This window comes from Hippopotamus amphibius, chromosome 9 (assembly GCF_030028045.1).
Source record: "Hippopotamus amphibius kiboko isolate mHipAmp2 chromosome 9, mHipAmp2.hap2, whole genome shotgun sequence".
Taxonomy (NCBI): Eukaryota; Metazoa; Chordata; class Mammalia; order Artiodactyla; family Hippopotamidae; genus Hippopotamus; species Hippopotamus amphibius.
The window spans coordinates 116,288,806-116,303,296 of NC_080194.1; the positions used below are offsets into that span (position 1 = coordinate 116,288,806).

At 41.1% G+C, this 14,491-nt stretch overlaps 1 pseudogene; it reads right to left on the bottom strand.

Annotated features, from left to right (window-relative positions):
• Window positions 1-4,360: 4,360 nt before the first annotated feature.
• LOC130861763 (39S ribosomal protein L45, mitochondrial-like) lies at window positions 4,361-5,334 on the bottom strand (annotated as a pseudogene).
• Between the last annotated feature and the right edge of the window lie 9,157 nt (window positions 5,335-14,491).

Sequence of the window (14,491 nt, forward strand, 5' to 3'; positions counted from 1 at the left end):
CTTCTATCTCCTTCTATCTCTCTTCCACTCTCTTATTAATATCAAATGACTTCATAGTTTCTAAATCATTGCCCACCACTGTCTGGCATTTGAATGGCCTCATGGATAATTCCATAACCCATGCATACTCCTTGTCTTTGCAGAAAACAATGTCTGACACTTTTATTTGGATAACTCTGGATGCCAACTGAAATTTGTAGAGATACATCTTCTCTAGCTGTATGCCCTTGATTTGGCCCAATTTAACTATATTTGGTGGCTATTCTTCATATGTTGTAATTTGGAGCTGCAAATTTTTCCTAGTTTTATTGAATACAGAATTTTATTTTTTGCTTTCCTTTATTTTTTTGTTTCAGAGAAGAGAGCATGTAAAAATACTTTCAACTCATAAAAGTTTTTGGAGAATTGAGACATATTTTAGAAAGATCACTTTGGCTTGAACAAGAAATATGGTAAAGGATGAAGAAGCAGGAAGGATGTAGGGAGCAGGAGGTTGCTCAAGACTAGAAACAGGAAAACCAATGAGAAAGTTAATGAATTCAGGCAAAAGAGAGATGATGAGGTCTGTGAAAGGCTATGGGTTGAGAGATATGAAGTATGCAGGAAAAAGATGTAGGGCGAGTCATCAGCTTATTGATGATAATTTAAGGGATAAGATTTGATGGAAGCCTGGTAAAGTTTTGTAGAAGAGAAGTGAGCTAAGACAGAACTCCTTGGAATATTACTCTTTGGAGTAAAACGTGAAAGAGGATCCTACAAAAAAAAAAAAGAAGTAGATACTAGAGAAGTAAGTGGAAAATAAAAAGAGCACTATTGTGAAGGCAAAGAGTGTTTCCAATCAGGTTGAGAGTTGATATAAGATAAGATCTTAAAGGTTGACATTGGATTTGGCCACATGAAAGTCATTGATAACCCTGGTGAGAGCAGTGGCAGTGGTAGAAGTTGAAACCTGATATCAGGGGATTGAGGTGTGAATGGGAGGTTTCAAGGTAGGGATGCTAAATACAGAAAATTATTAAAGAATTTTGATAATAAACAGAAAGATAAATATAGAATATAGGAAGAGTTTAAGAGAAATTTCTTATGTACTAATACATTAGCACCAGAGCTTTAGGGTACCCCTCTAGCAACAGTAATTCACATTTATACAAAGTTTAGCTCAAAGGGGTTTTTGCATACATAATCTTATTTCAAATTCACCTCACTGAATTACCTCAATTTTATTGATGAGGTAACTAAGGCTGAGAGAAAGAACAATGAACTGCCTTCCCAAAAGGCACAAGAAAGAAAACAACTAAAGCATCGCTTTACTTCACTCAGTATGACAATGTCTAGGTCCATCCATGTTGTTGCAAATGGCATTCTTTCTCTCTTTCTTTCTTTCTTTCTTTCTTTCTTTCTTTCTTTCTTTCTTTCTTTCTTTCTTTTTTTCTTTTTCTTTTTATGGCCGAGTAATAAAGAGAAAGAGAAATATCATATGATATCACTTATATGTGGAATCTAAAAATTATGGTACAAATGAACTTATTTACAAAACATAGTCACAAATGTAGAGAACAAACTTATGGTTACCAGGGTAACTGGGGGAAAGTTGGGGAGGAATAAATTGGGACATTGGGACTGACATTTACACACTACTATAGATGTAACAGACAACCAATAACGACCTACTGTATAGCACAAGGAACGCTTCTCAGTTCCCTGTAATGACCTATATGGGAAAAGAATCTAAAATAAAGTGGATATATGCATGTGTATAACTGATTCACTTTGCTGTACAGTAAAACTAACACAACATTCTAAATCAACTATACTCAAATTTTTTTAAAAAAGCATCACTTTGACTACATCTTAGGCACAATGCCACATCTCAAGTCCTGGATCTGTCTAAGTATCAGCATCCTTGCAAGAAGCAAAGTAGAGCCAACATTTCACCTGAGCCCAAACCCACCATGCAAATTGTCTGATTGAAATCTTTACTTTCATTTTCAAAGGAATGAAAATTGCAGAGTCCAGTTGGCTTCCCATTAACTTCTCCAGAACATTTCCTCTGCCCAGGTATTTCCATGCAAAGCTGATACTAGTTAATTACTTGAATTAAATATTTCACAGCCTAAAAGGGTTTTCTGTACTACACGATTTATAAATATTCATTCTCCAGAAGGGTGGATGCAAGAGAACGCTGGTTTCCAGTGGCTGCCTTTGTAGCAAAGTATTGAATAGTAACCCTCTGAGGCAGCCTCAGTGCCTGAGTAAAATGTTTTTGGAGCCTCAAATCCTTTATAGAAAAACAGTTTCCCCAATGCACAGCCATTTTTGCTGAGCCACTAAATAACTTCTGCCCGCCCGTATCAGGGACAGCCTTAAGGTGATATGATAGATGCCAAGCAAATAATCAATCAATACACTGCTTTTAGTCTCCGTCTAACAGTTGGGCATTGTGCGGACTAATTAGATGATAAAATGTGATGAATGTGTATTAAACTCAGCCTCTCCCTGGAAGCTCCCAGGGGTCCTTTCCCATTTTCTAGCTGACCTTTTAGAGCTCAGCTTTATTGTATGTGAATGCAATTAAATCAATTTGTCAGATATTTGCATTAGTCTGGCTTGTTCAGAATTCAATTATTCAGTGTCACTTTACTGCCCTTCAGAGGCTTGTGCACCGGCTCCTTTTTAAGTGGTGGATAAAGGCAGAAATGGCTAGTCTTGTCAGGATGCAAGCCTGTGAATGCCTTCCCTCAGAGAGAGTTCTGAGATCCAACTTTGCCAGATGCCTTCTCCTCCCAGGTCACAGAAGAGATAATGATTGGGCTCTGAACATAGCTGAGCTTTAATTCTGACTCTGCCACTCACTGGACAGGTGACTTGAGAAGTTATTTAACCTGTGTGAGCCTCAGTTTTCTCATGTGCCAAATGGAATCACTTTACTTTGGGTTTCCTCCAAGGTAGACCCTGAGAGTTGTATTTGAGTGCAAGTAGTTTATTTGAGAGGCGATAGCAGCAAGCGCTGGTAAGGCAGTGGGGCAAGGAGACAGGGATGGGAAGAAGCAAATAGGAGGTATATTAGTAAGCAGGTTACCCCTGTGGGCAACTGGTGTGATCAGTTCCTCTGGGGACCTCTGGTGGATGGAGCAGAACATTCACCAGAGTTGTCCCACCCAAGATGCAAGGAGCTTGGACATATCTCCACCAACTGCTGTGCTTTATTGATTGAGAGCTACTCCAGGGTGTTCTCTGGCACTTCAAATCTGCCCCTAAGCAATACTGGCCGAGCATCCTCCTGAGACCAGAGAAAGCTCTCAAGCAGAGAATCAGAGATGCTTTCAGTAAGAAGCCTTGTGGACATAGGAATACTCTGACTCACCAATAGTATCCACTACAGGGATATATTAAGAAGTGGTAGTGCATGTCAAGTCCTTAGTTCTTTGACTGGCACAGAGTAAAGCACTTGAATGATAGTAATAGATCATTTCTGGAAATTTGAAAATGTAGGATAATAGCTTTCTTCAACACAGGTATTGGACTGTGATCCTAAGTGTGTGGCAAAGGGAAAGCCACTACACTATATGCTTTCTTGGGAGGAGTAGATGGTAAAGTCATGGAAGGCTTTATGGAGGAGGTGACATTTGAACTGGTTTTTTTTTTTAATAAATTTATTTATTTATTTATTTATTTATTTATTTATTTATTTATTTATGGCTGCATTGGGTCTTTGTTACTGCACGTGGGCTTTCTCTAGTTGCAGTGAGTGGGGGCTACTCTTCCTAGCGGTGCACGGGCTTCTCATTGCAGTGGCTTCTCTTGTATCAGAGCACGGGCTCTAGGTGTGCGGGCCTCAGTAATTGCAGCATACAGGCTCAATAGTTGTGGCCCAGGGGCTCAGTAGTTGTGACTCCCAGGCTCAGTAGTTGTGGCACATGGGCTTATTTGCTCTGCAACATGTGGAATCTTCCTGGACCAGAGATCAAACCCATGTCCCCTGCGTTGGCAGGTGGATTCTTTTTTTTTTTTTTCCATTACTTGATAGTGTTTTATTTCAAACTCTGATCCTGACCTGTAATTTAGAAAGAAAGTTCTGCCAGTATGTTCCTGACAGTTCTTGCTTCAGGAAAAAAAAGCTGGTATCAGATGTTCTCTGAAACATACTGTTTTTCATCTGAAGTTAGAAGCTAGATATAAGATTAAAAAAAGAGGTGGGTTCATTGCTGTGCACAGGACCAACCCACTAGGCCCAACCATCAGTACTGGTTATTGAGGATGAGACTGCTAAAAAGACCCAAGCAGGGCAAGGGAGGATAAAGGTAGTTCTTTCTACAGCATGAAGAAGATGGATGTCTTCACAGCTTCCAGCCACCTCACCTCCCATGCTTCACCCCAGGAGAGTCAGTTTTGCCATCACACCAGCTGAGGCTTATGGGCCTCTCCTTGTGGCTCTTCATACTCTTCCCAAGGTTTCAACTGGGTGCCAGGGATCATCACCGTCTTAAGGATGGGCTGTTTAGGGGGTGCCCATGGGGGAATGATCTTGCCATGCATTCTCCAGCTCCCATAGGGATTCACCAGATGCTTTTCAAAGACAACATACTCCAGGACATCTCTGGGCACATCTTCCTGTCCATACATAAACCGGCCAAACCGGTCATAGATGGCTAGAGTCTGCCGGGTGTGCATGTGGACGGTGACCTGGCCATACGTGTTGCCCTGGTTCAGCAGACTTGAACAGCGAACCTGCACCACCTGGGGTGGCTCTAAAGATTCTACAAAGCTCCAGCAGACGGTCTTATATTTGATGTCCCAGACCATGTCCGGAAAACAGTTCTCAGTTACCAAGGTATGAAACCGGTCATGGTCTGAGTTGTTTAGACACAGGAGAGGTTCAATGAAGATATCTGGGCTTTTTCAGGGAAGTCCTTTATTTTAAAATTAGGATCACTGTCTCTTATCCTCCGGATTGACAATTGTGATGCCACATTCTTCTTCAATCGCTCAGTTCACTGTGCCAGTCCTTCCTTAGAAAGAGATGACACTCGGGCATCACCCTCAGGAGGAACATAGGCGTCAAAGATACCAGCTGTACAGGCCAGATGTATGGGACGCTCCAAACGTTCTTGAGGAATGACCCGTCCTGCTTTCCGGGCATATTCTATGAACTCCTTTTCTGATTTGTATTTGGGTTTATAAGTAGGGGGTGTGAAACTTTTTTTTAGTTCTCACTGGAACTACTGCTGTGGACTGAGTCACCAGGACTGGCTGCCGAGACCACCATCCTAAAGCCCTGGGTAAGCAAGACAAACCCCGCGGCATGGGTGCTGCCATCTTGCTCACGCAAAGGCAGCCAGGATGGCAGGTGGATTCTTAACCACTGGGCCACTAGGGAAGTCTCTTGAACTGGGTTTTAAGGAGGAGTAGGTCCTCATGGAGCTCAGGCCAGGCCACTTTGACACATGGATTATTTCAAGCTGAAGACAATCAAGGCCTGACAGACTCAAGAAGAGATTTTTTTTTTTAACTTTCCTCTTAACTGCCTAAAAGAATTTAAATAGAAAGCCTATACTAGGAGAGAGCTAATATCAAAGGTAATGTTTTATATCAAAAAGACTTATCTGCATGGCCTGGCAAAAATTTGTTTACCAAATATCTACTCTTCTCACCTTCCTGTGTTTTGTCTTCCTTCCCTTTGAGACCCCAGACCCCTATCCCCTTCTCCTTAGCTCAAGATGGTATATGAGCCTCAATTACCTGATCGCTGGGGAGCCTCTCATGTCTTTGTGGGACTCCTGTATGTACAAAATTAAATTTGTTTTTCTCCTGTTCATCTGTCTTATCTCAGTTTGATTATTAGGCCAGCCAAAGAGCCTAGAAGGGAAGAAGGGAAATTTTTTCTCTCCAACAGTGTTCACCAGGCATGCATGGGGAGAAAAGACACTCCAAGCAGAAGGAATGGCATATGTAAAGACACAGAGATGTGACAAAGTATATGCTTGGTGACCTGCTTATAATTTGAAATGGCTGAAGTGTAGGAAGAGGGGGCGCTTTATGTCATGATGCCAGAACTCAGGTCATGGGAGAAAGCTTACATTATTCAAGGTCATTATAATATTATCCTATAAGCAACAGAGAGTCATTGGATCTGTTTGATAAAACTTGTAATAGACTCTTGGGTGACACACAAAGAAACCCATTTACAATAGAAATAAATAGGTTAATGAACACGGGTTCAAAAGATCTTCTGCATAAGAATGAGGAAAAATGTAATGATATTTTATGTAAAAAGTACTTCAGGGTTTTCTTTGAGCCAGCGTGTAACATGACTTCAAAGGGAAAGAAAAAAAAGCTAATTCAAACTTAGACTGCATTCATAGAAATAATGCAGGCTCCAGATTAAGGAAGTGATAGAATCACACTTGTTCTGTACTATCTGAGAAGCTCGGGAGGTAGTTGTCCAATTTTAAATGACATATCTTTTTAAGGAGACACTGGTTACACTGGAGCAAGCCCAGGGAAGAGTGAGCAGAATGTTAGAGTCTAAAAATCATATAAAATGTGGAAAAGCTGAAAGAACAGAGCCGGTAAGCTGCAGAAGGTAGACGCATGGAACATTTGTGAACTGGCTTCTGTTGCAAGGAAGAGATTACATTTACTCTGTGTGGTTCCAGAGCCTGAAAATTCAAGCCCCAGTGAAATGTACTTCAAGTCAGTGGAAATAATCAAAGCCATCCAACACCGAGATGACCAGCCCTGGGAGGGAGAAAGGTCTCTGTTCTGGGGAGGGATCAGTGGCAAATGAGATGAGTATGCGTCAAAGAAGTTTAGAAGAGATGCTAGTTCTTGGGATGGAACCGATTTCTAAAAACCCTCTCCAACTAAATTCTGTGATTCTATGGCAGCGGTCCTCTCCAGGTGTCCCCTGCAGGAGGCACGCCACAAAAGGGGACATTTTGCAGGTCACACCACAAAGACATCATTCCCAGTGGTTAAAAAACAAAAGACAGGAACTTCCTAGGTGGCGCAGTGGTCAAGAATCCACCTGCAAATGCAGAGGACATGGGTTCAAGCCCTGCTCCAGGAAGATCCCACATGCCGTGGAGCAACTAACCCCCTGCACCACAACTATTGAGCCTGTGCTCTAGAGCCCATGAGCCACAGCTATTGAGCCCATGTGCCACAACTACTGAAGCCCACACACCTAGAGCCCATGCTCTGCAACAAGAGAAGCCACTTCAATGAGACGCCCTTATACCACAACGAAGGGTAGCCCCTGCTCTCCACAACTAGAGAAAGCCCGTGTGCAGCAATGAAGACCCAATGCAGCCAATAAATAAATAAATAAATTTATAAAAATAAATAAATAAATAAAAAACAAAAGACAGCATCTCTGTGTGGTCAACTGCAAAGCTGGATTAAGAGGGATAAGAAAAAAATCAGGAGTTTCTTTTTGCTGTACAAAGGAAAGAATAGGCATCGAGTACCATTGGGTACTAATAACATTAGTAGTACTAGTAGTACTAGTAGTACTAGCAATAATAGCAATAGTACTACTACTACTAGTAGTAGTAGTAATAGTAGTAGTAGTCAAAATTTATTGAGTATTTATGTGTTCTTATTTAATTCTATTTAATTTTCATAAAAGATCTCTGAGCTTAATCACTTTAATAGATGAATTCTTTTACTATGAACAGTATTCTGTGAACATTGGTGGGATCACATAGGACTCTTTTTGGAGAAAGAAAAAGAAGTACTTTCCATTTAGGGTCTGGTCTAAAAGAAAGCCTTCCCTTTGGACAACATAACGCACTTTCTATGAAACATCATAAAGCATCCCTCTGGAAAACATAATTCAAGTAATCATGGTTGAATCCCTTCTGTTAACGAATGTGTAGGCTTTTAAGCATCACTTTAGATCCACCTGTTAGAACATTCTGCTCCCTTGGCTCAGACCCTCATAGTCATCCTTCTCCTGAATCGTGGTACCAGATCACTGAGCCACTTGAACTTCATGCTTTGCCCATTTGGCCGATCTTCTGGATTAAACCCTGCCCCCCCAAAATGGATGCATCTAATGCCAATCCAAACTCCTCTCTCCCACTGAACCGTCTATCTGCAATTCTGATGAATCCACAGATGCTGCACCTTTCTTCTGAAGATCAGGAAACTTGCCAACACATTCTTTTTACAAAGTTGAGGTGCATTTTCATGCCCTGACTTCAGCAATTCCAGAGTTAAGCTCCTGTGTGTAGCCTCCATCCATGTATATCCAACTGTTGCCCCAGCATGCTCACTGACTTCTAGCTGTTACTCCACAATTGGAGATGAGCCAAAGAGCAACTGTGTCTTAATCAAGGTTCTTTTTGTTATCTCAAATCAAAACAGGGAAATGAAAATAATGCAGGAGCATGGCTGAGAACTGAACACCGCAAAGTACAGCCAAACCTCCCAACAAGGGACTGAAAGCAGCAGCTGGAAAGTGGTCAGAAACTCTGCAATCTCTCTCTCTCTGTCTTTCTCTCCTCTTTCTCTTCCTCCTCCTCTCCCTCTCTCTCTCTCCCATCCTCATCCTCCCCACATAGCCCTCATTCCCTACCTTCCTCCTTCTCTTCCTTCCTCACACCCTTTCTGAGGCCAGATGGCCTTTCATCTCTGTTTTCACATGTCCACTTTATCCCTACTTGCAGACTAGCTTTGGCTGACTTAGAGAGCAAATGGCCAAATTCGGCTGCCCCACAGCTCCCAAATTTGCATATTCTTGTTTCAAAAAAGATCAGCAAGAAATAAATCACACTTCTAAATCCAGTTCCAAGTTCCTGGAAGGAAGAATAACACTGGTCCGTTGATCATCACTGCTCCATTTAAGATCAGGTGTCCACCCCTGGTTCAATGTGGCCACGGGGCAAGAGTACATGGTTCAAAACTGGCTCCTGGATCCCATCCCTGGGGGCGGGAGGGGGGGTGGGGTGCAGAGGTTCTTCAGGAAGAGAGCATATGGGATGGGTTGGGCTTTACTCCTCTAACTTTATATCTCAATCACAAATTGTCTTGGAAAATTCCCTTCCACTTTGGCTAATACTCTGAGATCCCCTTAATTTATTGGCAAACCTCATTTTAATCTCTTCTACCAGGCATTTCTCTGATTCATGGAGGAAAACAGGCCCTGCAAATTAAGTTTCTAATAGCAAATACTTTCCTAATAGTAGATTTCCATGCTAGTAGGATGGATGGAGGAGAGAGGTTAGCAGAACTCAGGAAATTAGCTATTGTAGTCTTAGAAATTAGGTTGGTTGGTTTACTTTAACTAAAGATAATGAAAGTAAGTTAGTTTCCATCAAGAAAGAGTGAGTCAGTCAAGAGCCCACATATACGTGCAAGCCTTAAAGGAGGCAGGATAGGAAAGATACTTTTCAATGAAATATCAAATTCTAATTTCTCAAGTGTGCTAGAGTCTTCAGAATGAGCCTAACATAAAAACTTTAAGTGTACCTCTTCCTTCAGGCAAGTGAATTTTGAATTTATTTTCAAAAATTTTTTTCACAGGAGACAGAGGGTAAAATCTTTATCATGTATATGTTTGGGGAGTGCCCAGGTGAAAGCCTGCTTATGAATGGACAGATGAGATAGTGAAGGAGCTAAGGACAGAATCAGACAAATCTAGGTTCTAACCCCAGGATTTAGTTGTCCTAACTTTTTTGAACCTCAGTTGTCATCATTTATGAAATGGGGGTGAATAATAAAATTCTTACCTCAAAAGTAATATTGTAGAGATTGAGATTGTGAGTATAAAGTACGTATGTGGTGTATAGTTAGTACTTAATGAATGATGCCTTTTAATTCTATCTTTGTCGTTATAATTATTTATTATTTGGAGGAAAACACTGTGTTGTATAGAATAACAAAACATAGTCAATAATATTGTGCTTGCTTTGATCTGTGATTTCTCCAGGACTTTCCTAATCCTTTTCTCCCCATCTTTATATTTACGAGGGTGAGTCAAAAGTTATCCACACTCCAGTTATATTAAAATTTCTATAAGTTCTACGGCCAGAGCACAGATAATTTTTAACTCACTTTCATAAATCTCAGGACCTAGGACCTGAAGCTTAACCTCTCATTGTTGCCCAAGGAAATGTTTACAAGACAAATTAACCATATTGGCCCTAAAATTCATCCTTCAATGACTCTCCAAACTCCTTAGCATGGTATATACCTTCCATCAAGATCTACCTATTCCTCAGGCTTCCCTGGTGGCACAGTGGTTAAGAATCCACCTGCCAATGCAGGGGACTTGGGTTCGAGCCCTGGTCCAGGAAGATCCCACATGCCGTGGAGCAACTAAGCTCGGGTGCCACAACTACTGAGCCTGTGCTCTAGAGCCCTCAAGCCACAACTACTGAGCCCATGCACCACAACTACTGAAGCCCACATGCCTAGAGCCCATGCTCCACAACAAGAGAGGCCACCGCAATAAGGAGCCTGTGCACAGCAATGAAGAGTAGCCCCTGCTGTCCACAGCTACAGAAAGCCTGCATGCAGCAATGAAGACCCAACGCAGCCAATAAAAAAAAGTAACTAAATAAATAAAATGTTTTTAAAAAAGATCTACCTATTTCTCTAAACTCCCTTCTTCTTCTAGCAACTTCTAGCAATAATGCAGTGTAATGGTACCTTGATCACATTATGTTCCTTCATGATTTTATACCTTCACACATGCCATTCACTACACTTGAATGATGAGTGGCAACTGACATGGGACTAACCAACCAAATATCAAAATATAATACACCTCTAGTAATTCAGACAACTTGATATTAATGAAAAAATCAATAAAATTCGACAGTGTCTCAAACAGATCCATGTATATGTAGGAATTCAGTTTGGGTTAAAGGTGACACTTTATACTCAATTCATGGTATTGGGATAATGGCCTAGATCCTCTTTAGAAAAAAAAGTTTAAGTTATCATCATACACACGCGCACACACACACTACATTTAAATATAGACCCCAGATAGATAAAAGCACAGTGTGAAAAATAAGGCTATTGAGATACTGGATGAAAATGTAAGAAACTGTTTGTAATCTTTGAATCCAGAATGACTTTCTAGGCAAAACATAAAGCCCAAAGCTCATAAGGAAAGTTTACTGTTTTGAGTAAATGAAAATTAAAAGCTTCTTAAAGTCAAAGGAGAACATAAACAAAAATTTTTAAAAAGACAAGCAAGAGCCTTAGAAAGTAATTGCAATAAAAATAATTGTAATAGAGAAATCAGAGGAGATAAAGATCTGGAATAAAAAGAGTTCCAACAAATCACAAAGAAGAGACAAACAGTCGGTGTGGAAAATGGGCAAAGGACTTAAGAAAAGAGTACAGGGGCTTCCCTGGTGGCGCAGTGGTTAAGAATCCGCCTGCCAATGCAGGGGACACAGGTTCGAGCCCTGGTCCGGGAAGATCCTATATGCCGCGGAACCACTAAGCCTGCATGCCCTAGAGCCCGGGCACCGCAACTACTGAAGCCCGTGAGCCTAGAGCCCGTGCTCTGCAGCAAGAGAAGCCACCACAATGAGAAGCTCCTGCTCAAAGAGTAGCCCCTGCTCACCACAACTAGAGACAGCCTACGCACAGCAGCAAAGACCCAATACAGCCTAAATAAATAAATAAATAAATTTTTTAAAAAAAGAAAAGAATACACTCTGTCAAAAATATGTGAATATTTTATCAGTGAAATGCAAATTAAAATGTCAAGTTATCAGTTTTTGCCCATCAGATTGAAAAAGTTAAAAAGATTGATAATAACTAATGTTGGTAAATGTTACAGAAACAAATCCTCATATATTGTTATTCAGAAGATAAATTGGCAGAATATAATTATAGGGCAATTTGTCAGTAGCTATCAAAAATTGAATTATACACATCCTTTGACCCAGAAGTTCCATTCCTGGGAACAATCTTAGAGATATTTTATCATCTATGAACAAAGATGTGCATATAAAATGCTGCCTCTAGCTTGCTTTGTAATAGCAAAACAGAATAATCAAAGTGTCCACCACCAGGGGAATACTTAACGTAGTGATGGGGATTTCAAATATGAGTTGACTGTTGTCCTGGCTGTCAGTCTCCTAATTTCTCCTGTTTCCTAGCATCACCTGCCATCCCCTGATATCTGACAGCCACAACCCCAAGTCCAAGCTGGATTCCTGTCCAGCTCTACAAACAGGTCCTCATACGCAAAGTGCTCCACACGGTATCTGGTGCACAGTTAGAGCTCAACCAGTACAGCAACACGCTGTACTGTTATTGTTTTGGATACTAAATAGCCACTGAAAAAGAAGGAAGTACATCTATGAGAACTGAAATGAAAAGACCTTTTGATACTTTTAAAAAAAATCCAAGTGCCAAAAAAAAAAATAAATGTGTTGACCTCCATTTCTGGCCAAAATGGAATACCAGGGACCAGATTTATTCTCCTACCTAAAACAACCAAAACATGGACATAATATATGAAGCAACAGTTTATAGGACACTGACCACCTGGCAGTGAAGAACAGTGAACCGAAGAGACAGTGAACAAAAGAGGTAAGAATTTGTGGGATGCCACTAAAGCAGAACTTCGAGTTACTAATATTCTAACACTTTTGCCCAGTCTTCTGAGGTCACTAACAATATAATACATAAGACTATAATAATGATTATGTTGACTAAAAAAAATGCACAACCTAAAATTTGAGAATTATGTTTTATTTGGCAGACAAAACTGAAGACTTAAGCCCGGGACACAGCATTTCAGATAGCTCTGAGAAACTGCTTCCAAAGTGGTAAGGGAGGAGGCAGGATAAATATGAATTTTTGCAATGAAGACCAGGTAGTCAGAACATCAAAAGATTACTGTTAATTAATCTTTAATTAATATACCAGATATCTCAAGTTACAGAATGTAGTGCTTTTTTATATGGGACGTTGCAAGAATCTGGGCTCACTGAAATCATTCCTTTGATATGTACCTCAGCTACCCGGGACCAGGATCCTGTGCTTTCCCATCCTGAGTCTCCTCAGGGTGTATCGTTAAGGGGTGGCTGCAGTGGCTGATGGCTTGATGGCGGGCATCCTGTTTCTATCCTGAGTTCCCTCAGGGCTCACCATTGCGGCAGCTGTAATGTGTTGGTTTGATGGCTGCAACATCCTGTGTTTACTAATGTGGCAGGCAATTTTTTCATTCACATTTATAAAGAAACACAAAAATAATGGTTATAACTGATACATCGTGAAGACTGAATAGGCATTATCTCCTTTAATCTGCATCACCCATGAGGTAGGTACTGTAAATATAGATTAGGAAAATGAAACTCTGAGAAGTGAAGTGACTAGCCCAATGCTACACAGCTAGGAAGAGGCAGAGCCAGGATTTGAACCAACTGCCTCTGCCTAGATCCAAAGGAAAAGCTGGTTTGTGGAGACAGCGTAAATATGGAGAGACAGATTCTTTAAGTCGGGCACGCATGCTGGGGCAGGTCCAGAAGGGTCAGTTGAGACTGGAGCCTCAAATTGTAGTAGGCATGGACCTAAATAAAGAGTAGAACAGGCCTGGGAAAAAGAGTGAGTTGATACTGAGCCCATGGTCTTGTGAGATAAACTTTTATTCAACATTTCACGAGTAAAGCTGACCTCAGAGTATGAGCAGAAATAAGCCAACAAGAAGCAACTGGAATTGTTGATGGGATTAGAAGATAGGAGGAAGGGAGTCGTAAGAGGCTAAGAGAGTAGCACTTGTGCTGAGAAGAGTGTGGTGAGGTGGGATGGCATTTTGATAAAAGCCCAGCATCCTGACATCTAGCCCTATAGTTTGTGTAAGGAAGCCCTGGGGATGCCACCTAGCTGATCTGTATGGGATTGTGAATCACTGTTTGGAAATGGAATGCAAGCCAAAGAGATAAACAAAGTCATCAAGAAAGGGCACAAGAACAAAAGATGTCATTTTCCCCATCGGTATGTGTACCTGAACTCTATCCATAGATCCCTTGAGGGCCCACAGGCCCTGGTTACAAACCCTGCTTTAGCTGCATAGCAATGCAGAACCCCTCCAAGTCATTAGTTTCAAGGCCACACCATTGGAATAAACCTATTCTTGGAGTTCTCTGAGGGTAAAGTGAGGGTATGCGGTCTCATTCATCCCTGGATCATTGGTACCCAACCATTCTCTGGCGTATAGCAGAGGCATAATAAGCATATCAGATATACATGCATTGTTCAAGATGCCAGTGGGATATAAACAGGGTACCAGAACTTGGGGGTTTTTTTTGAGACTTAATTTACTGTTTATTTTTTATTTTTTACTTTTTGTATTTTTGGCCACGTTGGATCTTCGCTGCTGCACATGTGGGCTTTCTCTAGTTGTAGCAAGTGGGAGCTACTCTTCATTGCAGTGTGCAGGCTTCTCATTGTGGTGGCTTCTCTTGTTGTGGAGCACGGGCTGTAGGTACATGGACTTCAGTAGTTATGGAACACG